This window comes from Ranitomeya variabilis, chromosome 4 (assembly GCF_051348905.1).
Source record: "Ranitomeya variabilis isolate aRanVar5 chromosome 4, aRanVar5.hap1, whole genome shotgun sequence".
Taxonomy (NCBI): domain Eukaryota; kingdom Metazoa; phylum Chordata; class Amphibia; order Anura; family Dendrobatidae; genus Ranitomeya; species Ranitomeya variabilis.
In genome coordinates, this window is record NC_135235.1 from 602,519,165 (window position 1) to 602,546,538 (window position 27,374).

Genomic DNA, 27,374 nt, shown 5'->3' on the forward strand with positions numbered 1-27,374 from the left:
CTGCGGGGTTAGTGAACCCCAAATAAACAAGGTCGAGAGCACCCAAAACTGGCCAAATCTGTTAGTCAGGTAAGTGGGCGTGTCTTCTGCAATGGAGAACGGGGAGGTGGGTGGTCACGTAACAAAGTATGGAGGAGAAACGTAAAGAGGAGGGATGCTTGCGTCAACTGATGGTTCCAGTCCCTACTTTGGTTTCTCAGTACAGTGTCGGGCGAGGTGTGTCACGCGCCCATGTGGGGTGACAAGTGTTCAACCCCACAGATATGAACAGAGGGAGGGGGTATGTGAGGCAGTAACTGGTGTTACATGTAGGGGTCACTGTGTGTATGGTGTATTGAGGCCACGAGAGTGCATGGCAGTCACAGGCGTAGCTGTGATTGCAATGCGGAATAAAAAGTGTTAGTCTTGGGCAAACTATTTGTCCAGGGCAGATTTAGGAAAACCTGGCTCTGGGCCTTTTTGTTTTGAAACGGACTACAGGATGGTAGTGGTGCAGCCAGTTTTATTATTGGCCCCTGTTTTCCATGTGGCCCATGGCCACAGATTCCAGTTAACATCCCTGCAGTAAAGGGTTGGGTGTGTCAGGGTCAGAGTCTGTGTCAGTCTGGTGTTTGGAGGAGTACAGAGCAGTCGGCTCTGCAGAGCTCCGCGCTGTGTGAGGCAACACAGGTAAGCGGAGCCAAGCAGCCAGGGGAGCTGAGACGCTTGATACCCACAGCGGTGCAGTCACCCACCGTTACTAGTCAAAGGTGGACTGGCGAGTTTAGTAACTGTAAGCTGAAAGATATGGTTCCCGGCTGCGATCCGGAGGATATTGTGTGCTGTGTGTTTTGAGTTGAACATTAAAGAGACATTTTGCTTTGAACTTTGCTGGGTCACTGCCTCATCACTGCACAGGGTGCTACTGCTGCACTACAGTGTGAATATATACAGGTGCTTCTCACAAAATTAGAATGTCATCAAAAATTTTTATTTATTTCAGTTCTTCAATACAAAAAGTGAAACTCGTATATTATCTGTTATTACAAACAGTGTGTGTTAAAAATAGCTATTTAATATATTTATTTATTCAGGACTCTTTACCAGATGTGATACTCTAAAGAAAATGCCATGATATTTCTCATTAAAAAAGTAGTGGTTTCTTGGATTGTCCACCAAAAAGCATCATTGTAGCAAAACATAAAATAGATGAAATAGTTACAAAGAATTGTCCATTTGTCCATATCAAAGTTTGTTCCCCATCCTTCCTGAAATTCTGAATGGTAAATGTCATCTGTCTCTGTAGAAGCCATCAAGAAGCACATGGCTAACTCACATACCAGCTGTCCATCTTGTCTGAAGTCTGTGTGAGTGAAGAGACCCCAAGAGAGGGAGAGTGCCCCTCCCTCCTGTGACTCATGATTATATATGTCCCTCAGAGCACGTGTTCTCTCTATATGGTGTTAACTAGTTATGAGCGAGTATACTCGTTGCTCGGGTTTTCCCGAGCACGCTCGGGTGGTCTCAGAGTATTTGTCAGTGCTCGGACATTTAGTTTTTGTCAAAGCAGCTGCATGATTTATGGGTGCTAGCCAGCCTGAGTACATGTGGGGGTTACCTAGTTGCTAGGGAATCCCCACATGTATTCAAGCTGTCTAGCAGCTGTAAATCATGCAGCTGCGGTCACAAAAACTAAATCACCGAGCACTAACAAATACTCGGAGACCACCCGAGCAACGAGTATATTCGCTCATCAATAGTGTTAACTTTTACTCTGTATGTCAGCGAAAAGCAATGTGCTCAGTACAGAATTGAGAATAAGAATAAGTCAATAATTAATATTTAACAAAGTGATCTATTTCAAGTGTATATTTCTGTTAATGTTGATGATTATGGCTTACAGCCAATGAAAACCCAAAAGTCATTATCTCAGTAAATTAGAATAATTAACAAACAACACCTGAAAAGGCTTCCTAAGCGTTTAAAAAGGTCCCTTAGTCTGTTTCTGTAGGCTTCACAATCATGGGGAAGACTGCTGACTTGACACATGTCAAGAAGGCAGTCACTGACACACTCCACAAAGAGGATAAGCCACAAAAGGTTATTAATAAAGAAGCTGGCTGTTCAGAGTGCTGTATCCAAGCATATTAATGGAGAGTTGAGTGCAAGGAAAAAGTGTGGTAGAAAAAGGTGCATAAACAACCCAGATAACTGCAGCCTTGAAAGGATTGTTAAGAAAAGGCCATTCAAAAATTTGGGGGCGATTCACAAGGAGTAGACTGCTGCTGGAGTCATTTCTTCAAGAGCCACCACACACAGATGTATCCAGGACATGGGCTACAAGTGTCGCATTCCTTGTGTCAAGCCACTCATGACCAATAGCCAATGCCAGAAGCATCTTACCTGGCCAAGGAGAAAAAGAACTGGACTGTTGCTCAGTGGTGCAAAATGTTGTTTTCAGATAAAAGTGATTTCCAAATGACATGCAAAATTTAAGGTCCCAGAGTCTGGATTAAGAGTGGAGAGGCGCACAATCCAAGCTGCTTGAGGTCTAGTGTGAAGTTTCCACAATCAATGATGGTTTGGGGAGCCATGTCATCTGTTGGTGTAGGTCTACTGTGTTTTATCAAGACCAAAGTCAGCGCAGCCGTCTACCAGGAAATTTTAAAGCACTTCATGCTTCCCCCTGCCAACAAGCATTTTGGAGATGGAAATTTCATTCTCCAGCAGGACTTGTCACCTGTCCACACTGCCAAAAGTACCAATACCTGGGTTAAAAACAACAGTATCGCTGTGCTTGATTGGCCAGCAAAATCGCCTGACCATAACCCCATATGAGGTATTGTCAAGAGGAAGATGAGTCACCAGACCCAACAATGCAGACGAGCTGATGGCTGCTATCAAAGCAACCTGGGCTTCCATAACACCTCAGCAGTGCCACAGGCTGATCGCCTCCATGCCATGCCGCATTGATGCAGTAATTGATGCAAAAGGAGCCCCGACCAAGTATTGAATGTATTTACTGAACATACATTTCAGTAGACCAACATTGTGGATTTAACCCCTTAGTGACAGAGCCAATCTGGTACTTAATGACCAAGCCAATTTTTACAATTCTGACCACTGTCACTTTGAGTTTATAACTCTGGAACGCTTTAACGGATCCCGCTGATTCTGAGGTTGTTTTTCCGTGATACATTGTACTTCATGTTATTGGTAAAATTTCTTTAATATTACTTTAGTTTATTTATGAAAAAAATGGAAATATGGCGAAAAATGTTAAAATTTAGCAATTTTCAAACTTTGAATTTTTATGCCCTTAAATCAGAGAGATAGTCACACAAAATAGTTAACTCTGCTTATACACTGGTATATACGGTAATTTATTTCAGGTCTTCAATACAAAAAGTGAAACTGGTATATTATATAGTCATTACAAACATAGTGATCTATTTCAAGTGTTTATTTCTGTTAATGTTGATGATTATGGCTTACAGCCAATGAAAACCCAAAAGTCATTATCCCAGTACATTAGAATAATTAAAACCCTTGCAAAGGCTTCCTAAGTTTTAAAAAGGTCCGTTAGTCTCTTTCAGTAGGCTCCACAATCATGGGGAAGACTGCTAAACTTGACAGATGTCCAGTAGGCAGTCAATGACACTCCACAAGGATGGTAAACCACAAAAGGTCATTGCTAAAGAAGCTGGCTGTTCAGAGTGCTGTATCCAAGCATATTAATGGAAAGTTGAGTGGAAGGAAAAAGTATGGTAGAAGAAAGTGCACAAGCAACCGAGATAACCGCAGCCTTGAACAGATTGTTCAGAAAAGGCCATAAAAAAAAATTGGGGGAGAATCGCAAGGAGTGGACTGCTGCTGGAGTAATTGCTTCAAGAGCCACCACACACAGACATATCCAGGACATGGTCTACAAGTGTCGCATTCCTTGTGTCAAGCCACTTATGACCAATAGACAATGCCAGAAATGTCTTACCTAGGCCAAGGAGAAAAAGAACTGGACTGTTGCTCAGTGGTCCAAGGTGTTTTCAGATTAAAGTAAAATTTGCATTTCATTTGGAAATCAAGTTCCCAGAGTCTGGAGGAAGAGTGGAGAAGCACACAATCCATGCTGCTTGAGGTCTAGTGTGAAGTTTCCACAATCAGTGATCGTTTGGTGAGCCATGTCATCTGCTGGTGTAGGTCCACTATGTTTTATCAAGACCAAAGTCAGCCCAGCCGTCTATCAGGAAATGTTAGAGCACTTTATACTTTCCTCTGCCGACAAGCTTTTTGGAGATGGAACTTTCATTCTCCAGCAAGACTTGGCACCTGTCCACGCTGCCAAAAGTACCAATATGGTTTAAAAACAACAGTATCACTGTGCTTGATTGGCCAGCAAACTCACCTGACCTTAACCCCATAGAGAATCTATGGGGTATTGTCAAGAGGAAGATGAGACACCAGACCCAACAATGCAGATGAGCTGAAGGCTGCTATCATAGCAACCTGGGTTTCTACATCACCTCAGCAGTTCCACAGGCTGATCACCTCCATGCCGCGCTGCATTGTTGCAGTTATTGATGCAAAAGGAGCCCCGACTAAGTATTGAGTGCATTTACTGAATATACATCCAACATTTTGGATTTTAAAATCATTTTTAAAGCTGGTGTTATAAAGTATTCTAATTCACTGAGAAAATGACTTTTGGGTTTTCTTTGGCTGTAAGCCATAATCATCAATATTAACTGAAAAAAACCACTTGAAATAGATCACTATTTTTAATTACTATATACTGTGTGTGTGTGTGTGTGTGTGTGTGTGTGTGTGTGTGTGTGTGTGTGTGTGTGTGTGTGTGTGTGTATATATATACAGTACAGACCAAAAGTTTGGACACACCTTCTCATTTAAAGATTTTTCTGTTTTTTCATAACTATGAAGATTGTACATTCACACTGAAGGCATCAAAACTTTGAATTATATACTTAACAAAAAAGTGTGAAACAACTGAAATTATGTCTTATATTCTAGGTTCTTCAAAGAATCCACCTTTTGCTTTGATGACTGCTTTGCACACTCTTGGCATTCTCTTGATGAGCTTCAAGAGGTTGTCACCGGGAATGGTCTTCCAACAATCTTGAAGGAGTTCCCAGAGAATCTTAGTACTTGTTGGCCCTTTTGCCTTCACTCTGCGGTCCAGCTCACCCCAAACCATCTCGATTAGGTTCAGGTCTGGTGTGGCATCCCATCACTCTCCTTCTTGGTCAAATAGCCCTTACACAGCCTGGAGGTGTGTTTGGGGTCATTGTCGTGTTGAAAAATAAATGATGGTCCAACTAAACGCAAACCGGATGGAATAGCATGCCGCCGCAAGATGCTGTGGTAGCCAAGCTGGTTCAGTATGCCTTCAATTATGAATAAATCCCCAACAGTGTCACCAACAAAGCACCCCCACACCATCACACCTCCTCCTTTATGCTTCACAGTGGGAACCAGGCATGTAGAGTCCATCCGTTCACCTTTTCTGCGTCGCACAAAGACACTGTGGTTGGAACCAAAGATCTCAAATTTGGACTCATCAGACCAAAGCACAGATTTCCACTGGTCTAATGTACATTTCTTGTGTTCTTTAGCCCAAACAAGTCTCTTCTGCTTATTGCCTGTCCTTAGCATTGGTTTCCTAGCAGCTATTTTACCATGAAGGCCTGCTGCACAAAGTCTCTTCTTAACAGTTGTTGTAGAGATGTGTCTGCTGCTAGAACTCTGTGTGGCATTGACCTGGTCTCTAATCTGAGCTGCTGTTACCCTGCGATTTCTGAGGCTGGTGACTCGGATAAACTTATCCTCAGAAGCAGAGGTGACTCTTGGTCTTCCTTTCCTGGGGCGGTCGTCATGTGAGCCAGTTTCTTTGTAGTGCTTGATGATTTTTGCCACTGCACTTGGGTACACTTTCAAAGTTTTTCCAATTTTTTGGACTGACTGACCTTTATTTCTTAAAGTAATGATGGCCACTTGTTTTTCTTTACTTAGCTGCTTTTTTCTTGCCATAATACAAATTCTAACAGTCTATTCAGTAGGACTTTCAGCTGTGTATCCACCAGACTTCTGCACAACACAACTGATGGGCCCAACCCCATTTATAAGGCAAGAAATCTCACTTAATAAACCTGGCAGGGCACAGCCGTGAAGTGAAAACCATTCCCGGTGACTACCTCTTGAAGCTCATCAAGAGAATGCCAAGAGTGTGCAAAGCAGTCATCAAAGCAAAAGGTGGCTACTTTGAAGAACCTAGAATATAAGACATATTTTCAGTTGTTTCACACTTTTTTGTTAAGTATATAATTCCACATGTGTTAATTCATAGTTTTGATGCCTTTAGTGTGAATGTACAATTTTCATAGTCATGAAAATACAGAAAAATCTTTAAATGAGAAGGTGTGTCCAAACTTTTGGTCTATACTGTATATAGCAACTGTACTCTCACTGTACACCACCTAGCATTCATTGAAATACTGCCATCATATTGAAATTGGTTAAATAGCAGTGATCAGAGCTCAATCAGATTATCAGGCCTGCAAGTGACCGTGTTTATACCAAAGACCAGATCAAGCTGATATACTAGTAAAGGTCTAGTCTTATCTTCATACATGGATATTATCAGATAGTTCTTAGAAATACAAGTAGTTTTCCAATTTACTGCTTATTAAAATTTGCAGCCGTTCTTGGGATATTAAAATTTTTCTCTTCAGCTCGATGGCTAGTAAACCGACCACCACTGGCTGTATAACTTTATAACTGTATAACTGTAAGCACTGCACTGTAGCTGGCCAGGATTAGGAGATAACCGCACATTCTGGCGATCCTGGCTTGCATCAAAATCGTTTACAAGCTCAATAGAAAAGAGCTTGCAAGCATTGCGCATTTCTGCTGATTTGCAGAGGTGGTCGGTCTCCAAATCAACAAAAGGAAAATGTAAATATCTCAAGAACAGGTGCAAATTTTATTAAGCTATAAATTGCTTCAATTTTACAAGCACTAGCCGACCACAGCCATTTATGAAGATCGGTCCAATATGCAACATATTTAATTTCTAACAGGAGGCAGGTGCAAGAATTGTCCTACGAGATAACAGGAAGGAGAGGCTTCAAGAAGAATTTTGTGTAATGTAAAGGAAGAAAACTGAACGTGATTCAAAATACACATACTACAAGTCTATCTACCCACGGGCCCATACAAGTTTATGGGTCAAACAGTGCGGGGACCCTGCTGCATTAACCACATCTCGACCGCCGACTGTAAATAAACAGCAGTGCTTGCTGGGCTTTGTGCAGCTCCAACGTTTGATTATGGTCAGCAGTCTTGCAATGATAAGGACCCCTACATGCCTCTAAGCTCCAGGATTCCGGTGCAGAACGCTAACTCTGCACCAGCGACATCATCGGTACTCGATTGGTTCAGGTCTTCATGTTATACCTGTGTTCTCTTCAAGATGCCGTAGCATTTAGAAGATTTTGAGAGGGAGTGGATTACCTCTCTCACCCCTCCGCCATCCTCCGTGACGTGACCAAGTTGAGCTGAGGGTTGTCATTGCAGCCGGTGATCAAATGACCTCCTGGTCTGCCAGCTACGGTGTGGCCTGTTAGACCTAGCCAGCAGCAAGGTATAATGGGTGATCTGCCATTGAAAAGATGACAGGTTTCGTGCATTGCAATACATTTGTATTGCAATGAATGAGACCAGTGATCAGATAAATATCAGTTGAAGTCCCTTAGAGGGACAAAGTAAAAAAAAAAAATATATATATATATTATATCATTAAATAAAAAGTGAAACAAAATACCTAGCAATACGTATGTTTATGTAAAAATAAAAAAGCACACATTTGGTATTGCCGGGTTCGTAACTATCACACTAGCTAACCACTTCAGTGATCACTGTAAACAAAAAAGATGCTTTTTCTTCATACTGCTGAAAAAAGTGGAAAAAAAAATAAAATATATTAAAGCATAAGGTGCAAAGTGCAGATAAGGTGCAATTATAACAGATATAAGGTGAGTGGTACAATTGATCTACCATACATAATCTTATATGCAAAGTTGTAGATGAAATCAATGAGCACCTTAAATCTAAATCCTACTATCTGTCAAAATAAGACAATATATCAAGAAAGATGTTTGAAACCCCATGATATTAGCAATAACCATGACAGACACAAAGCAGGGGTAAAATCGCCCACTAAAACCCATCAGGTGGTACCAGACACACACACAATACGCAGACATACATACACACGAACACCTGTATACACAGTGCGCAGACATGCACCTAAACAGACATACCCAGATACGTACATATACATGTTTGAAGACAAATTCACAAAAACACATAAATACACTACTCAAAAAAATAAAGGGAACACTTAAACAACAGAATATAACTCCAAGTAAATCAAACTTCTGTGAAATCAAACTGTCCACTTAGGAGGCAACACTGTTTGACAATCAATTTCACATGCTGTTGTGCAAATGGAATAGACAACAGATGGAAATAATTGGCAATTATCAAGACACACTCAATAAAGGATTGGTTTTGCAGGTGTGGACCACAACCACATCTCAGTATCAATGCTTTCTGCCTGATATTTTGGTCACTTTTGAATGTTGTTTGTGCTTTCACACTCGTGGTAGTGTAAGAGGGTGGTGCTGTTATGGACAGTAAGGAACACGCTGTCACTTTAAGAGGCTGCACCCCCTTGTCTGGTGTGATGGAATGTTCTGCTTCTCCCCTGCTCTAATCGTTGTAATGAACTGGTCGGTGCAGAGTGCAGGTGTGGAGATGGAGCAGCATGTGTGAGCTGGAGCTGCTAGAGAGAACTTTGTGCTGTTTGCTGCAAGAAAGGTCCCACAGCTTGGGACGTAGTGCGTTTTGTGAAATTTGCAAGACTTTTCCGGGTACAGCAAAGGTGGCTGTCCTGTGCTAGTTTGTGAAGCCACGAAGATACTGAGAAGGGGACTTACAGTTTCCAGGAGCATCCCTAGGATCCAGAAGCAAGGAGACCACGCTTCGCAGAGCTGACAGGAAGCCATGCGCACCACCGTGTTGGACTTCTGGGGGCCCCCCTGGGACTGTACCTGAGTCCCCAACATAACCGTGAGTCTGTTTCTGTTTGGTGCACCTGTTAGGGCCTAGTGCAGGCTTCAGTAGTCAGTACACGGGAGCCGTGTGGCCTTTTTAGTAAAGGCCAAGGAGGTTATACATAGAGTAGCATCGTTATTTGTTTATTGTTTAAAGTTGCTTGTGAGACAAATTCTGAGTCTGTAATTGTTGGAGCACCGCGCTATTTTACGGACAAGATAACTCATGTACATTGTCTTTTCCTATTGTAAACCCCTGTTTGCATCTTCCTCGTTCCTTTCATTCCTTGCCTCCCAATCAATCTACCCTTTGCTGTTTGCACCTCATCTTGTGTACAGTAGTCTTCCTACACAGTGGTGGTCCCCCGGCCATCGCTTCAGTAGCATGAGACGGACTCTACAACCCATACAAGTGGCTCAGACACATCAATGTGAGCTGTGGCAAGAAAGTTTGATGTGTCTCAGCGTAGTGTCCAGAGGCTGGAGGCGCTGCTAGGAGATAGGCCAGTACACCAGAAAACATGGTGTGGGCCATTGGAGGGCAACAACCCAGCAGCAGGACCACTACCTCAGCCTTTGTGCAAGGAGGAACGGGAGGAGCACTGCCAGAGCCCTGCAAAATGACCTCCAGCAGGCCACAAATGTGCATGTGTCTGCACAAACTCCATGAGGATGGTCTGAGTGCCCCACATCCACAGATGGGGGTTGTGCTCACAGCCCAACACCGAGCAGGACGTTTGGCATTTTACAGAACACCAGGATTGGCAAATTCGCCACTGGCGCACTGTGCTCTTCACAGATAAAAGCAGGTTCACGCTGAACACATGTGACAGACTTAGAGTTTGGAGATACCGTGGAGAACGATCTGCTGCCTGCAACATCCTTCAGCATGACCGGTTTGGCAGTGAGTCAGTAAGGGTGTAGGGTGGCAATTCTTTGGAGGGCTGCACAGCCCTCCATGTGCTCGCCAGAGGTAGCCTGACTGCCATTAGTACTGAGATGAGATCCTCAGACCCCTTGTGAGACCATATGCTGGTGCAGTTGGCCCTGGATTCTTCCTAATGCAGGACAATGCCAAACCTCATGTGGCTGGAGTGTGTCAGCAGTTCCTGCAAGATGAAGGCATTGAAGCTTTGGACTTGCCCGCCCTTTCCCCAGACCTGAATCTGATTGAACATATCTGGGACATCATGTCTCGCACCATCCACCAACGTCACGTTGCACCACAGACTGTCCAGTAGTTGGCGGATGCTTTAGTCCAGGTCTGGGAGGAGATCCCTTAGGAGACCATCTGCCACCTCATTAGGAGCATGCCCAGGCGTTGTAGGGAGAGCATACAGGCATGTGGAGGCCACACACACTACTGAGCATCATTTCCTTGTCTTGAGGCATTTCCACTGAAGTTGGATCAGCCTGTAATTTCATTTTCCACTTTGATTTTGAGCATCATTCCAACTCCAGACCTCCGCGTGAAATTAGTTGTTATTTACGTTGATAATTTTTAGGTTTTATTGTTTTCAACACATTCCACTATGTAATAAAGATTTACAACTGGAATATTTTCATTCAGTGATATCTAGGATGTGGGATTTAAGTGTTCCCTTTATTTTTATGAGCAGTGTATATACAGTCATACACACTGACATACACATGGTGAATGGCATTAAAAAAACAGAATTTCTGGATTTTTTTCATTCTGCTTCTAAAAAATTGGAATAGAAAGCAATCAAAAAATGTTATGTGCCCGAAAACGGTACCAATAAAAACATCAACTCATCCCACAAAACACAAGCCCTCACATGACTCACATTTATCCTGCGCTCTACACTGAGCTCTTACACTGGGGATTCTCTGTAAATCTCTGAAATATGTGATTAATTCAGAACTCCCAGTCGATGATTTCCTATATGGCAGATGGAGGAACTGTGGACGCCGTCTGGCCTGTGATCCGGCACTGTCTGCCTTTTTATGAGTGCATAAAGCTGTGGTTGGCCGCAGTTTTGTGCACCTCTTAAAATAAAGACACTGTTGGACAGAGGCCAGATGGAGTCCAGAGTAATATACAAACCAAGAAAAAAATAGACCCCTAAAATATAACTTTTAATTACAGAAAGCTAAAAATTCCAATTCATGTTTAAATCGATACAAATATCAAGGTATGAGCATACCTTATCTGCATGTGGCGTTTTTGATCCCCTGATGAACTCCTAGAAATCCTTGGGGAAAAGCGCGTCTAGTATTGATATAGGGCGCTGCTGCATATGATCTGAGCTAATGGACTCCATCAAGATGAGTATAAAACTGCCTAGAAAGAAGGAATATAAACCAGCTCACCCGTGATGCATAAACCAATCCTCGGGAGCACGGACCCGCTGTGTCCAGGAGTATAGAGTCCAAAAAAGAAAAGAATGTCCAGCTTCACCGAATCCGTAAAAAAGAGTTTTCTTTATTCACAAACTTTTAAGCATAGAGGATACAGACTTCAGCACAAGCCATATGGGTAAGAATCTCAACGCGTTTCAACCCGCCTCTGGGACAGTTTCACGGTATGAGGGGGCACATTTTATAAACGTTTATTTCAGCGTGTGCAGGCATCATAACTAAAAGAGCCACCTTATCAGAATGCAGCATTTGTGCTGCACAAGGTGGCTCTTTTAGTTACAAACCCCTGAGGGGGGTGACAGGTTCCCTTTAATGTAAAATTACTGCCACCTGTTCCTTCGCACATCTGATTTTGCCCATTTGTGTGTAGTATTACATTGTTTAATACACTATATACAACCCCTGGCAAAAATTATGGAATCACCGGCATTGGAGGATGTTTATTCAGTAGTTTAATTTTGTAGAAAAAAAAGCAGATCACAGACATGGCACAAAACTGAAGTAATTTCAAATGGCAACTTTCTGGCTTTAAGAAACACTACAAGAAATCAAGAACAAAAAAATTGGTAGTCAGTAATGGTTACTTTTTTTTAACCAAGCATAGGGGAAAAATTATGGAATCACTCAATTCTGAGGAAAAAATTAGGGCGGTTTGCACGTTATGGACCGGGCCAATTTTTACAATTCTGACCACTGTCCCTTTAAGAGGTTATAACTCTGGAACACTTTAACGGATCCCGGTGATTCTAACATTGTTTTCTCATGACATATTGTACTTCATGATAGTGATAAAATTTCTTTGATATCACCTGCGTTTATTTGTGAAAAAAATGGAAATTTGGCGAAAATTTTGAAAATTTTGCAATTTTCTAAATTTGAATTTTTATGCCCTTATTAAATCACAGAGATATGTCACACAAAATACTTAATAAGTAACATTTCCCACATGTCTACTTTACATCAGCACAATTTTGGAGCCAAAACTTTTTTTTGTCAGGGAGTTATAAGGGTTAAAAGTTGACCAGCAATTTCTAATTTTTACAACACCATTTTTTTTTTAGGGACCACATCACAATTGAAGTCATTTTGAGGGGTCTATATGATAGAAAATAACCAAGTGTGACACCATTCTAAAAACTGCACCCCTCAAGGTGCTCAAAACCACATTCAAGAAGTTTATTAACCCTTCAGGTGTTTCACAGGAATTTTTGGAATGTTTAAAAAAAAAATGAACATTTAACTTTTTTTCACAAAAAATTTACTTCAGCTCCAATTTGTTTTATTTTACCAAGGGTAATAGGAGAAATTGTACCCCAAAAGTTGTTGTACAATTTGTCATGAGTACACCGATACCCCATATGTGGGGGTAAACCACTGTTTGGGCGCATGGCAGAGCTCGGAAGGGAAGGAGCGCCATTTGACTTTTTCAATGCAAAATTGACTGGAATTGAGATGGGACGCCATGTTGCGTTTGGAAAGCCCCTGATGTGCCTAAACATTGAAATCCCCCACAAGTGACACCATTTTGGAAACTAGACCCCCTAAGGAACTTATCTAGATGTGTGGTGAGCACTTTGACCCACCAAGTGCTTCACAGAAGTTTATAATGCAGAGCCGTAAAAATAAAAAATCATATTTTTTCACAAAAATGATCTTTTCGCCTCCAATTGTTTATTTTCCCAAGGGTAAGAGAAGAAATTGGACCCTAAAAGTTGTTGTGCAATTTGTCTTGAGTATGCTCATACCCCATATGTGGGGTAAACCACTGTTTGGGCGCATGGCAGAGCTCGGAAGGGAAGGAGCGCCGTTTGACTTTTCAATGCAAAATTGACTGGAATTGAGATGAGACACCATGTTGCGTTTGGAGAGCCCCTGATGTGCCTAAACAGTGGAAACCCCCAACTCTAACTGAAACCCTAATCCAAACACACCCCTAACCCTAATCCAAACACAACCCTAATCCCAAACACACCTCCCACTTATTCTGATTTTCTGGAGTCCACAGTAAATCTGCTGCCTCATTATAGTGAAAGGATGCCTCGGGGGTTTCATCTGAATCATGTCATTTGGAAATTTAAATAGAAACCCTGCTGTAAGTGCTCCGCGTAGAGCACAGGATAAATGTGATCCAAACTTTTATGTAAAATGTTCACAATAAAAGGTCCGTCATCTGTTTTGGAAAATATAGGGGGCTTCCACGTTACTAGTAGCTCAAAGGCTATGGAAAAACAATATGGCTCCTTTCTCCCCCCCCACCGAAAAAAAAATGAAATCGAAATCCAGGAGGATCTGCACTCCCAAATCCTAATTCATTAGGTGATTAGCTGAGCATGGACCCTCTTCAAATCTACAGTGGGTACGGAAAGTATTCTGACCCCTTTACATTTTTCACTCTTTATTTTACTGCAGCCATTTGGTAAATTCAAAAAAGTTCATTTTTTCTCATTAATGTACACTCTGCACCTCATCATGACTGAAAAAAAAAACAAATGTAGACATTTTTGTAAATTTATTAAAAAAGAAAAACTGAAATATCACATGGTCATAAGTATTCAGACCCTTTGCTCAGACACTCATATTTAAGTCACATGCTGTCCATTTCCTTGTGATCCTCCTTGAAATGCTTCTACTCCTTCATTGGAGGCCAGCTCTGTTTAATTAAACTGATAGGACTTGATGTGGAAAGGCACACACCTGTCTATATAAGACCTCACAGCGCATGTCAGACCAAATGAGAATCATTTTACCCCTTTTGAAAATTAAAAACTTGTGGCCAAACCAGCATTTTAGTGGAAAAAAAATAAATTTTCCATTTACTCAGCCCAATGTTATACAAATCTGTGAATCGCCTGAGGGTTAAAAATGCTCACCCTATCACTAAATGAATTCCTCGAGATGTGTAGTTTCCAAATTGTTCACTTGTGGGGGTTTCTACTATTTTGGCATGCCATGGCATCCACAATGTATTCCAGCCAAAATGGCATTCCCTACCTCCTGAGCCATACCGTGCGCCCAAACAACAGGGCTATCGGCATGCTCCGTAGGAATTGCACAAAAAATTGTATGGTCCATTTTTTCCTGCTACCCTTGTGAAATACAAAAAAATGGGGCTAAAGCAACATTTTTGTGGGAAAATGTTATTTTTATTTATTTTATTTTCAAGGTTCAACGTTATAAAATTCTGTAAAGCACCTGTGGGAAAAAAGGAAAGAAGTTGCGTTTTTGCCGCGCTTTTTGCATGCATTTTTGTATGCATTTTTGTACAGCAATAAAGGCTTTTTTGAGCTAAATAAAGATATTTTAAAAAAAGTTTTGTGATGTATTTTCTTGGTTCAACATCACCTTTTTCATGCTGATGTAGTGGCCTCAGGGTAATGGGATTAGGGCTTGGTGTCAGCAGCTGTCATTGACACCAAGCCCAAGGCTTAAGGCCCCGTCACACTTAGCGGCGCTGCAGCGATACAGGCAATGATGCCGATCGATGCAGCGTCGCTGTGTGGTCGCTGGGGAGCTGTCACAAAGACAGCTCTCCAGCGACCAACGATGCCGAGGTCCCAGGGTAACCAGGGTAAACATCGGGTTGCTAAGCGCAGGGCCGCGCTTAGTAACCCGATGTTTACCCTGGTTACCAGTGTAAAATGTAAAAAAACAAACAGTACATACTCACCTTCGCGTCCCCCGGCGTCCGCTTCCTGCACTGACTGAGCGCCGGCCCTAACAGCAGAGCGGTGACGTCACCGCTGTGCTGTGCTTTCACTTTACGGCCGGCAGTCAGTCAGTGCGGGAAGCAGACGGCAAGGGACCTGACGTGCACCGGAATGTGAGTATGTAGTGTTTGGTTTTTTTTACATTTACGATGGTAACCAGGGTAAACATCGGGTTACTAAGCGCGGCCCTGCCAGTGAAGACATCGCTGAATCCGTGTCACACACACCGATTCAGCGATGTCAGCGGGACCTCAACGATCAAAAAAAGGTCCAGGCCATTCCGACACGACCAGCGATCTCACAGCAGGGGCCTGGTCGCTGCTACATGTCAAACATAGCGAGATCGCTACTGAGGTCGCTGTTGCGTCACAAAACTTGTGACTCAGCAGCGATCTCGCTAGCGACCTCGCTTAGTGTGACGGGGGCTTTAAGGTACTTTCACACTAAACAACTTTCCAACGAGAACGACAACGATCCGTGACGTTGCAGCGTCCTGGATAGCGATCTCGTTGAGTTTGACACGCAGCAGCGATCTGGATCCCGCTGTTATATCGCTGGTCGGAGCTTGAAGTCTGGAACTTTATTTGGTCGCTAGATCGGCGTGTATCGTCATGTTTGACAGCAAAAGCAACGATGTCAGCAATGTTTTTACATGGAGCGTGAACGATAAGTGAGTCGCCGTTACGTCACTGGATCGCTCCTGCATCGTTCTGGAGCTGCTGTGTTTGACGTCTCTACAGCAACCTAACAGCGACGCTCCAGCGATCTAGTTTATGTCGGATCGTTGTCTATATTGCTGGAGCGTCGCTTAGTGTAAAGGTACCTTTAGTATTGAAAAGGTGTCAGCCAGACACCCTCATTACTAAGCCGATAAATAAACATAAACACACATTGTCACCAGTAGGAGTGTTAACAGTACGAACCTACATAGGCTGTAACCAAACAGCAACTGTTCATTTTAAAGCAAAAAATATATAGAAGAAAATTGCATGGGCTCCCGCGTAATTTTCATAACCAGCAGAGTGAAATCCAATGGCTGAGGGCTGATGTTAATATTCTGGGAAGGAGCCAATAGCCATAAAGGTGCCCAGGCTATTAATATCATCTCACAGCTGTTTGCTTAGTCTTTACTGGCTAGTTTACAGGGGGACATCAGAAAAAATTTAACATAGAGTCTCCCTATAAAATATAACCAGCAAAGGCTAGGCAGATAGCTGTGGGCTGATATTAATAAGAAGAGGCTCCCTCCCAGACTAAAAACTTCAGCTCTCAGCCGCCCCAGAAAAGGTGCATCTATAAGATGCGCCTAATCTGTCACTTAGCCTCACTCTTCCTACTTGCCCTGTAGCGGTCGCAAGTGGGGTTCATATTTGTGGGGTTGATGTCACCTTTGTATTGTCAGGTGACATCAAGCCCACAGGATAGTAATAGGCATCTGTAAGACACCTATCCATTAGTAACCCCATAGTGATATTGTATAAAAACACAGAAACCCAGAATAAAGTCCTGTATTTGAAATAATGACACAGACTCCTTCAATGAATCTTAAGTAAACCATACTCACTGAATGCCTAATCCACTGACGCCAATGTCTCCTGCAACAAAAATAAAATAATACAGCACAATATTCCTCAGAGAAGATAATAATCCATAAAGTCCCACAATGATCCTCATGACTTTGAGAACAGTCACTGATGTGACTGCTTTCAAAGACAGCCGGCGATACACTGACAGGAAGTAATTGCTCCCGCAGTGTATCACTGAGCTGCAGTGAGAAAGTTCTTACGCAGCGGTGCTGTAATTGAGCACTGGAGCTGATCAGCTGATGAACTCCGGTGACATCTTTCATGGCAGCTCAGTGATACACTGCAGGAGTAATTACTTCCTGTGGGTGTATCGCCGGCGGCCGGGTAGAGCGGTCACATTTCCCGAAGTGACTGTTCTATACGTGAGATCGCCATGGGACACTCGGGTTACGTGGACTACGGCGGACAGGTGAATATATGGTGGTTTATCATTTTACATTTTTTCCATGTGATGAGGGCATCGGGGATTTGGTGTTAGGTGAGTATAATGGGTTTTTTATTTGAATATGTTTGTCATTATTTTACTTTTTTTCTTATTAACTGTGAGCACAGGCACCAGCTGATGAGACTACGTCTCCCATCAGCGACACCTCCTGTCACTGTTATCAGTGACAGCTGACGTAGCCCGATGGGAGTAGTAGTCTCATCAGCCCATGCCTGCTGACCTGCGGTAAGCTATTTACCGCAGGTCACCGCTATGGACCACAGTCACAGTTGCAGTTATGCTGACATCTGACAGAGTTACTCCACAGTGCTCTCAGACATTTTTACCAGCAGTAGTGTTACCGCTGGTCACAGCTGCGGGGTCATTCTGACAGCATGACCCCGCAGCGCTCTGACCGTCGGTCTTACAGGCGGTAGCGTTAAAGCCGATAAGAACCTCCGTGCCGGTGAAACACCATAGGAACCTGGTATAAACGCAAACAAAAACTCAGCAAATCCGCAAACTTTTTTATATCTGCGTTTTTGCTGCGGATTTGACTGACGTCAATGGGCGAAAAACGCTGCAAAAATGCACAAAGAATTGACATGCTGCAGAAAAAAACGCACTGCAAATACTCAAAGGAAATTTACTGATCATGTGCACAACACTTCAGGATTGTTATTGAATTATCTTGCAATAGGTTTCCATAGCATTTTTGGACCATTTCTGCATGGAAAAGACGAAATGCATCAAAAACGCACACAGCCTTACTCTTTAGGGCTAAAATAACATTTTTATGGGAAAAAGTAATTTTTTTACTTTTTACTATCACATTGTTTTAAACCAGATAGTTATATCACACAAAATAGTTAATAAATAAAATTTACCACATATCTACTTACATAAGCAGAATTTTTGAAACAATTATTTTTTGTTAGGAAGTTAGAAGTGTTAAAAGTTTATCAGCAATTTCTCATTTTTCCAACAAACATTACAGAACAGTTTTTTTAAGGGTCCACATCACATTTAACCCCTTAACGACCGCCGATATGCCTTTTAACGGTGGTAGTTAAGGGTACTTAAACCACAGCGCTGTTAATTAGTGTGGAAAAGGTGTATAGCGCCCCCAGAGTCAGATTTTCTCCGAGGTCTCGGCTGTTGGGGTAACCATGACCCCAGAGAACATGATTCGGGTCGGTTTTTACCAACCCCGATTTTGCGATCGCCAGTATTAACCGTTTAGCGGCGACCGCAAAAAAAGTCTGATGTCCCATTTAATTTCTCTCTCCTCTGATGTGATCGCACATCAGAGGAGAGAGAAATAGGGTCCCCAATACCCCTCCCCGGTACCTCGCCGATGCTCCTCAGCCCTCCTGCCCCCCCTCCCATGGGAGCTGCCATCTTTTCCTGGAAAAAAAAATGTTTGTGGAAAAATAAAGATTTTTTATTTTCACGGCTCTGCGTTATAAACTTCTGTGAAGCACTTGGGCGTTCAAAGTGCTCACCACACATCTAGATAAGCTTCTTGCGGGGGTCTAGTTTCCAAAATGGGGTAACTTGTTGGGGGTTTCTACTGTTTAGGCACATCAAGAGCTCTGAAAATGCAACATGGCACCCGCAGACCATTCTATCAAAGTCTGCATTCCAAAACGGCGCTCCTTCCCTTCCGAGCTCTGCCATGTGCCCAAACAGTGGTCCCCTCACATATGGGGTATCAACGTACTCAGGACAAATTGCACAACAACTTTCATGGTCCAATTTAGCCTGTTACCCTTGTGAAAGTAAAAATTGGGGGGTGAAAAGATCATTTTTGTGGAAAAAATATGATTTTTTTATTTTCATGGTTCTACGTTATAAACTTCTGTGAAGCACTTGGGCGTTCAAAGTGCTCACCACACTTCTAGATACATTTCTTGGAAGGTCTAGTTTCCAATATGGGGTCACTTGTGGGGGGGTTTCTACTGTTTAGGTATATCAGGGGCTCTGCAAAGGCAACATGACGCCGGCAGACCATTCCATCAAAGTTTGCATTTTAAAACGTCACTACTTCCCTTCCGAGCCCCGCTGTGTGCCCAAACAGTGGTTCCCCCCACACATATAGGGTACTCAGGACAAACTGGACAACAACTTTTGGGGTCCAATTACCGTACTCCTGTTACCCTTGTGAAAGTAAAAAATTGCGGGCTAAAAAATCATTTTTGAGGGAAAAAAAAGGATTTTTTATTTTCACGGCTCTACGTTATAAACTCGTGTGAAGCACTTGGGGGTTTAAAGTGGTCACCGCACATCTAGATAAGTTCCTTAATGGGTCTAGTTTCCAAAATGGTGTCACTTGTGGGGGGTTTCCACTGTTTAGGCACATCAAGGGCTCTCTAAACACAACATGGCGTCTGATCTCAATCCCAGCTAATTCTGCATTGAAAAAGTCAAATGGCGCTCCTTCTCTTCCAAGCTCTGCCGTGCGCCCAAACAGTGGTTTACCCCCACATATGGGGTATCGGCGTATTCAGGAGAAATTGCACAACAAGTTTTGTGGTTCATTTTCTCTTTTTACATTTGTGAAAATAAAAAAATTGGTTCTGAAGTAAAATGTTTGTAAAAAAAAGTTAAATGTTATTTTTTATATTTTCCTTCCACATTGATTCACTTCCTGTGAAGCAGATAAAGGGTTAATAAAATTCTTGAATGTGGTTTTGAGCATTTTGAGGGGTGCAGTTTTTAGAATGGTGTCACTTTTGGGTATTTTCTGTCATGAACACCCCTCAAAGCAGGGCCGGACTGGCCATCTGGCAATTCTGACAAATGCCAGAAGGGCCTGTCTGGTCATGGGCTGCCTTGTCTGCTATGTTGTTAACAGAATTGGTGTTCTCTAGACACCCATACTGTTAAGAGTTGTGATGGAGCACAAAGTCGCCAACTCCATCACTTATCCCAGCAGGCCAAGAGAATGATTAGAAATATTGGTCATGTAGTAAATCTCCATCCAGGGTAATATTAGTAATATATTTCATCTGGTGCTTGGGGACGGGGACAGCATGGGCCTGTGTGATTTCAAATGCCAGAGCTGAATTTCAGTCCCAGTCCGTACCTGCCTCAAAGTGACTTCAAGGCTATGTTCACACGGTGCGGTTTTTGCTGCGGATCCGCAGCGGAATTGCAGCTGCGGATCCGCATCCTTTTTCCATGCAGGTTACAGTACAATGTAACCCAATGGAAAACAAAACCCGCTGTGCCGACGATCCTTTTTTCCCCTGGAAAATCCGCGCGGATTTTCTGCGGAAAAAAAGAAGGACCATGTCAATTCTTGCTGCGGATTCCGCTGCGGGTTTCTAGCAGCACCAATAGGAAAGTGCTGTTGGAAACCCGCAGAGAAACCCACAGAGGAATCCGCAGGAAAATCAGCAGTGCTGTTTTGCACTGCGGATTTTCAAAATCAGGACCTGCAAAAAAAAAGGATCAAAAAAAGGATCGTGTGAACATGGCCCAAATGTGAGCTGGTCCCTAAAAAAATGGTTTTGTCAATTTTGTTGTAAAAATAAGAAATCTCTGGTCAACTTTTAAACCTTATAACTTCCTAAGAAAAAAAAAAAATGTGTTTCCAAAATTGTGCTGATGTAAAGTAGACATGTGGGAAATGTTATTTATTAACCCTTTCATGACCCTGGGTATTTTCGTTTTTTTCATTTTCGTTTTTCGCTCCCCTCCTTCCCAGAGCCATAACTTTTTTATTTTTCAATCAATATGGCGATGTGAGGGCTTATTTTTTGTGGGACGAGTTGTACTTTTGAACAACATCATTGGTTTTAGCATGTGATGTACTAGAAAACGGTAAAAAAAATTCCAATTGCAATGAAATACCACACTTTTTTTTGTTTGGCTCTTTTGCTAGGTTCAATAAATGCTAAAACTGACCTGCAGTTATGATTCTCCAGGTCATTACGAGTTCATAGACACTAAACGTGTAGGTTATTTTTTATCTAAGTGGTGAAAATTTTTTTTAAACTTTGCTAAAAAAAACAAACAACATTGCACCATTTTCCGATACCTGTAGCGTCTCCATTTTTTGTGATCTGGGGTCGAGTGAGGGCTTACTTTTTGCGTGCCGAGCTGGCGTTTTTAATTATATCATTTTGGTGCAGACACATTATTTTGATCGCCTGTTATTGCATTTTAATGCAATGTTGCGGCGACCAAAAAAAAGTAATTCTGGCGTTTCAATTTTTTTTCTTGCTACACCATTTAGCGATCAGGTTAATACCTTTTTTTATTGATAGATCAGGCGATTCTGAACACGGCCATACCAAATATGTGTATATTTGATTTTTTATTGTTTTATTTTGAATGGGGCGAAAGGGGGGTGATTTAAACTTTTATATTTTTTTTTATTTTTTCATATTTTATTTAAACATTTTTTTTTTACTTTTGCCATGCCTCAATAGCCTCCATAGGAGGCTAGAAGCTGGCACAACTCAATCGCCTCTGCTACATAGAGGTGATGCACAGATCACCTCTATGCAGCAGAATTACAGCATTGCTATGAGCGCCGACCACATGGTGGCGCTCATAGCAATCCGGCATCAACAACCATAGAGGTCTCAAGGAGACCTCTGGTTGTCACGCCGACGCATCGCTGACCCCCGATCACGTGACGGGGATCAGCGATGAGTGCATTTCTGGCCGGATGGCCGCAAGCGGTAGTTAAATGCCACTGTCAGTGTTTGACAGTGGCATTTAACTAGTTAATACCAGCGAGTGGATCGCGATTCCACCCGTCGCTATTGCGGGCACTTGTCAGCTGTTCAAAACAGCTGATATGTCCCGGCTTTGATGCGGGCTCACCGCCGGAGCCCTGCATCAAAGCGGGGGATCTGACCTCAGACGTACTATCCCGTCCGAGGTCAGAAAGGGGTTAACTATTTTGTGTGACATATCTCTCTGATTTAAAGGCATAAAAATTCAAAGTTTGAAAATTGCAAACTTTTAAATTTTTTTGCCATATTTCAGTTTTTTTCAAATATAAACGCAATAATATCGAATAAATTTTATCACTAACATGAATTACAATATGTCACAAAAGAAAATCTCAGAATCAGCAGGATCCGTTAAAGCGTTCCAGAGTTATAACTTCATAAAGTGACAGTGGTCAGAATTGTAAAAAGTGGCCCGGTCAATAACTACTAAATTGGCTCTGTCACTAAGGGGTTAAACTGACTTTGATGGGGCTATGTGACAGAAAATACACAAATGTGAAACCATTTTAAAAACTGCACCCCTCAAAGTGCTCAAAACCATATTCAATCAGCTGCTTCACAAGAATTAACCCCTTTCCAACATCGGGCGTAATAATACGCCAATGTCGGACACCATCCCTTTGATGTGGGCTTTGGCAGTTTTGAACAGCTGACATGTGCCGTGGGAGGAATCGTGATCTTTCTGGGGCTGTTAACCCGTTAAATGCCGCTGTCAAACTCTGAACGTGGCATTTATCACTTGTTTCCGGGAAGTGTGCCGGAAATCCTGTCAATCGGCGCCTGTGTCACAAGACCGCGGGTCGCTGATGAGTTGGCATGACAACCAGAGGTCTCCAGCAGACCTCTATGGTTGTCACTGCCGGATTGCTATGGGCACCGCCCGGTGATTGGCGCTCATAGCAAGTGAGCAATTCTGCTACATACAGGCGATCATCGTCTGTATGTAGCAGAAACAATTGGGTTATGGCAGCTTCAAGTCTCCCATGGAGACTATTGAAGCATGTCAAAAGTTAAAAAAAAATGTTTAAAAAAAAATAAAATAAAAAATATATAAAAGTTCAATTCACCCCCTTTCGCCCCATTCATAATAAAATAATAAAAAAAATCAAACATACACATATTTGGTATCTCCCGATCTATCAATATAAAAAATTCACATACCTTTTATTTTGATTGGTTTATGGTTATATTTAAACCCTTCCTTTCGTTTTTGCCACCATCCCCTAACGAAGGCAACAAGCCGAAATGCCCGTTGGGTTGGCACGCCATCCTGAGAGAGGGGGACTGCACTACTCTTGTAAGCACTTTTTGATCATTTTGATCACTAATTAGAGTATTATACTTTTAACACCTTTCTAACATACAGTATGTCGTAATAATACGTTCCTGTTCCCAGGTTGTGTGCGGGTGACCGCTTCCAGGTGTCAGCTGATTCAGCCCCTCTGTCCATGGATCGGAGACCCCACAGCGTGATGTGGGGTCTCGATCGTTGCCATGGTGATCCGGTGTCGTCATGACGACATCCAGGTCAACGGAGCTAGGAAAGTCGCTTGATCAGCAACTTTCTCTGTCAGTGGAGAGCTGACAGTTTATACAGCACGATGATGATGTTGCATTACTATGCTGTAGAAGCGATCAGCCTGCAAAAAAGGATAGTCCCAGAAGGGGGACTAAGTTAAAAAAAAAGTAAATAATTGTAAAAATATTTTTAGAAAGTTCAAAAACAAAAAAAATCTAAAGATATTGTATCTATAAATAAATATTTGGATGAAAAAAATATAATCATTAAAAGTACACATATTAGGTATCGCCGTGTCTGCAACGACCCGACCTATAAAACTGTCCCACTAGTTAACCCCTTTAGTGAACACCATAAAAAAATTAAAAACAAGGCAAAAAACAATGCTTTATCATCATACCGCTGAACAAAAAGTGGAATAAAACGTGATCAAAAAGACAGATATAAATAAACATGATACCACTGAAAACGTCATCTTGTCCCGCAAAAACCAAGCCACCATTCAGCTCCATCAGCAGTAAAATAGAAAACTTATAGCTCTCAGAATAAAGCGATGCAAAAATAATTATTTTTTGTTTAAAATAGTATTTATTGTGTAAAAGCGCCAAAACATAAAAAAAACTGTATAAATGAGGTATCGCTGTAATTGTACTGACCCAAAGAATAAAACTGCCATTTCAATTTTGCCTCACATGGAACGGCATAAACCCCCCCCAAAAAAAAAAATCCCGAATTGCTGATTTTTTTTCATCCTACCTCCCAAAAATCATAATAGAAAGCGATGAAAAATGCCATGTGCGTGAAAATGATGCCAATGAAAATGTCGTCCTGAAAATAAACAAGCCCTCATATGACTCTGTCGGGCGAAATATGGAAATATTATAGCTCTCAAAATGTGGTGATGCATAAACTATTTTTTGCAATAAAAATCGTCTTTTAGTGTGTGACAGCTGACAAACATAAAAACCCGCTATAAATCTTGTATCGCTGTAATCGCACCGACACGAAGAATAAAGTCACCTAATCACTTATACCACACGAGGAACAGCGTAAAAAATAAATAAAAACAATTCTTCACCTGCTGTTTTTTCATTTTGCCTTCCAAAGATCGCAGTAAGGCTCATATTTATCCTGCGCTAAGCGCTTACACCGGGGTCTCTGTGTAAATCTCTGAAATATGTGATTCCGACGGCACTTCTGGCGGAAGATTCCCTATAATGAGGCAGATGGAGGCACTGTGGATGCCGTCTGACCTGTGATCCGGTGGTGTCTGTCTTTTTAGGATTGCATAAAAGTGCCGTCGCCCACAGTTTGGTGCATTTCTGAAAAGAAGGACAGCGCTGAACAGAGGCCAGACGGAGTCCAGAGTAAGGCCACGTTCACACTTTGCGGTTTTTCCCACGGATCCGCGGCGATTTTGATGCTGCGGGTCCGCAGCAGTTTCCATAGCGTTTACATTTACATGTAAACCCTATGGAAACCGCAACTGCTGCGGGAAAAACCGCGCAGAAACGCAGCGGTTTAAAACCCGCAGCATCTCACTTCTTTGTGCAGAATCGCATCGATTCTGCACCCATAAGAAAGCATTGAACCGCTTACTTCCCGCATGGGGCTGTGCCCACGTTGCGGGAAGTAAGCGGCTAATATGCGGTTGCTACCCGGGGTGGAGGAGAGGAGACTTTCCTCCAGGCCCTGGGAAGCATAAATAGTGTAAAAAAAAAGAATAAAAAATAAAAAATCATGTTATACTCACCTCTCAGCGCTGCACGCGGCAGTCCGGTCTCAGTTGCTGTGCGAACAGGACCTGCAGTGACGTCGCGGTCACATGACCGTGATGACGCCGCGGTCACATGACCGTGATGTCACGAAGGTCCTTCTCGGCACAGCAGCTTTGGAACTGGAGCGCCGCGTGCAGCGCCGAGGAGATCCGGACATCAGAGGGGGTGAGTATAACCAATTTTTATTATTTTTATCATTACTATTGATGCTGCATATTGCTGCATATGCAGTATCAATAGTACAGGAGTAATCCCGCAGCGGAAACCGCGGAACAAACCGCGATAAATCTGCAGGGATAACCGCAGCGGTTTTGCCCTGCAGATTTATCAATTCCGCTGCGGGAGAACCCGCAGAGGGACGCCGCAAAGTGTGAACGTGGCCTAACTCTGCTGCCTCATTATAGTGAATGGATCCCTCGGGGGTTTCATTTGAATAATGTCACTCAGAGATTTAGATGGAAACCCCAAAGTAAGTGGTCAGCTTACAGCTCCGGATAACTGTAATCCCAAACGTTATGTAAAATGTTCCCAATAAAAGCTTCAACTCAATCCACAAAAAAGCAAGCCCTCACTCAGATCTGTCATCTGTTCACCGAACTATAGGGGGCGTCCACGTTACTGGTATCACAAAGGCTCTGGAAAAGCCAAATGACTCCTCACCCCCAAAAATATATTTTCCGCACCCAAATCCAAATGCCCCCCCTCTCTTCTGAGCCCCACATTTTGTCCACATTTGGCATTTCTGAAGCGATGAGAGCCCACCTAACTTACGGGTGCATGCCTCCAGGGGCTGGGGATAATGTACTGGTTTTCTCCCTCATATTGGGTATAGGCGTACTCAGAAGAAATTGCACAACAAATTATATGGTGCAATTTCTTCTGTTACCCTAATGAAAATGCAATATAATTAGCTAAAAACATATTTGTGGGGAAAATTGGATTTTTTTTTTTTCGACAACGTTATAAACTTCTGTGAAGCACCTGAGGGTTCAATGTGCTCACCACACATCTAGATCAGTTCCCCGAGGGGTCTAGTTTCCAGATTGGCGTGGGGGACTTTCACTATTTAGGCACGTCAGAGGCTCTCCAGACGCAACATAGTGTCCACCAATTGTTCCAGCATATTTTGCATTCAAAAAGTCAAATGGCGCTCCTTCCCTTCCGAGCCCTGCCGAGCGCCCAAACAGTGGTTTTCTCCCTCATATGGGGTATCAGCATGCTCAGGAGAAAGTACTCAACAAATTTTGGGGTTCATTTTTTCCTGTTACCCTTGTCAAAATAAAAAAATTAGATCTGAAGTAAAAAAAATGTGACAAAAAAAAGTTAAATGTTAATTTTTTTTTTTTGATCCACATTCCAAAATTTCCTGTGAAGCACCAGAAGGGTTAATAAACTTCTTGAATGTGTTTTTTAGCACCTTGAGGAGTGCAGTTTTTAGAATGTTGTCACTTTTGGGTATTTTCTGCCATTTAGACCCCTCAAAGGGACTTCAAATGTGATGTGGTCCCTAGTTGCATTTTGTGCGGACGGCAGGCGCATCAAACCAACATATCCACATACATCCGCATGTCCTGCGTACCCAACGTTAAACCCAACGTACACAGGACGCATGCAGAAGTATGTGGAAGTAGGCGGGGCTTAACGGAGGATGTACGCAACCCTCCACAAAGCCCCGGAACTCAAATGTGAACCCAGCCTAAACCTGTAATACTGACTTGTAAGTTGGCATTTGATGTAACATATTGTGCTCTTAACCTTGATGACTAGTGATGTTTACTGATATGCTAATTATACATTCTCTAGGCCAGATACTTTGTTGATTTTTAAAATAGAGGAGGAAAATCTATACAAATAGATTACATAATCACTCAATGCGACTTGGTCATCACCATTTTTTCCCTTGTCGTGATACTGGATTGAAGGACACTTGTTAAACATAAAAAAGGTGATATGCCTCTATGAGACAGAGATAGAGAGCCAGAGATTCAGCCAAGACATTAATACATCCAGAGACAGGACAGCAGCCAATACATCATGGCTCCATCACGAGGGACACAGATTTATTATTCTTCAGGATGCCAACATAGGGGACTTCGGCCCCAGCTGGAAGAATACAGATT

At 42.5% G+C, this 27,374-nt stretch overlaps 1 long non-coding RNA gene across 1 annotated transcript; it reads right to left on the reverse strand.

Moving 5' to 3' along the window:
• Positions 1 to 7,682: 7,682 nt before the first annotated feature.
• On the reverse strand, positions 7,683 to 23,357 carry LOC143769227 (uncharacterized). The gene is made up of 3 exons (XR_013214282.1): positions 23,119 to 23,357; positions 11,276 to 11,412; positions 7,683 to 7,941 (listed from the first exon to the last, which is right to left on the reverse strand). It is a non-coding gene; the product is annotated as an uncharacterized LOC143769227 (long non-coding RNA).
• Positions 23,358 to 27,374: the final 4,017 nt, after the last annotated feature.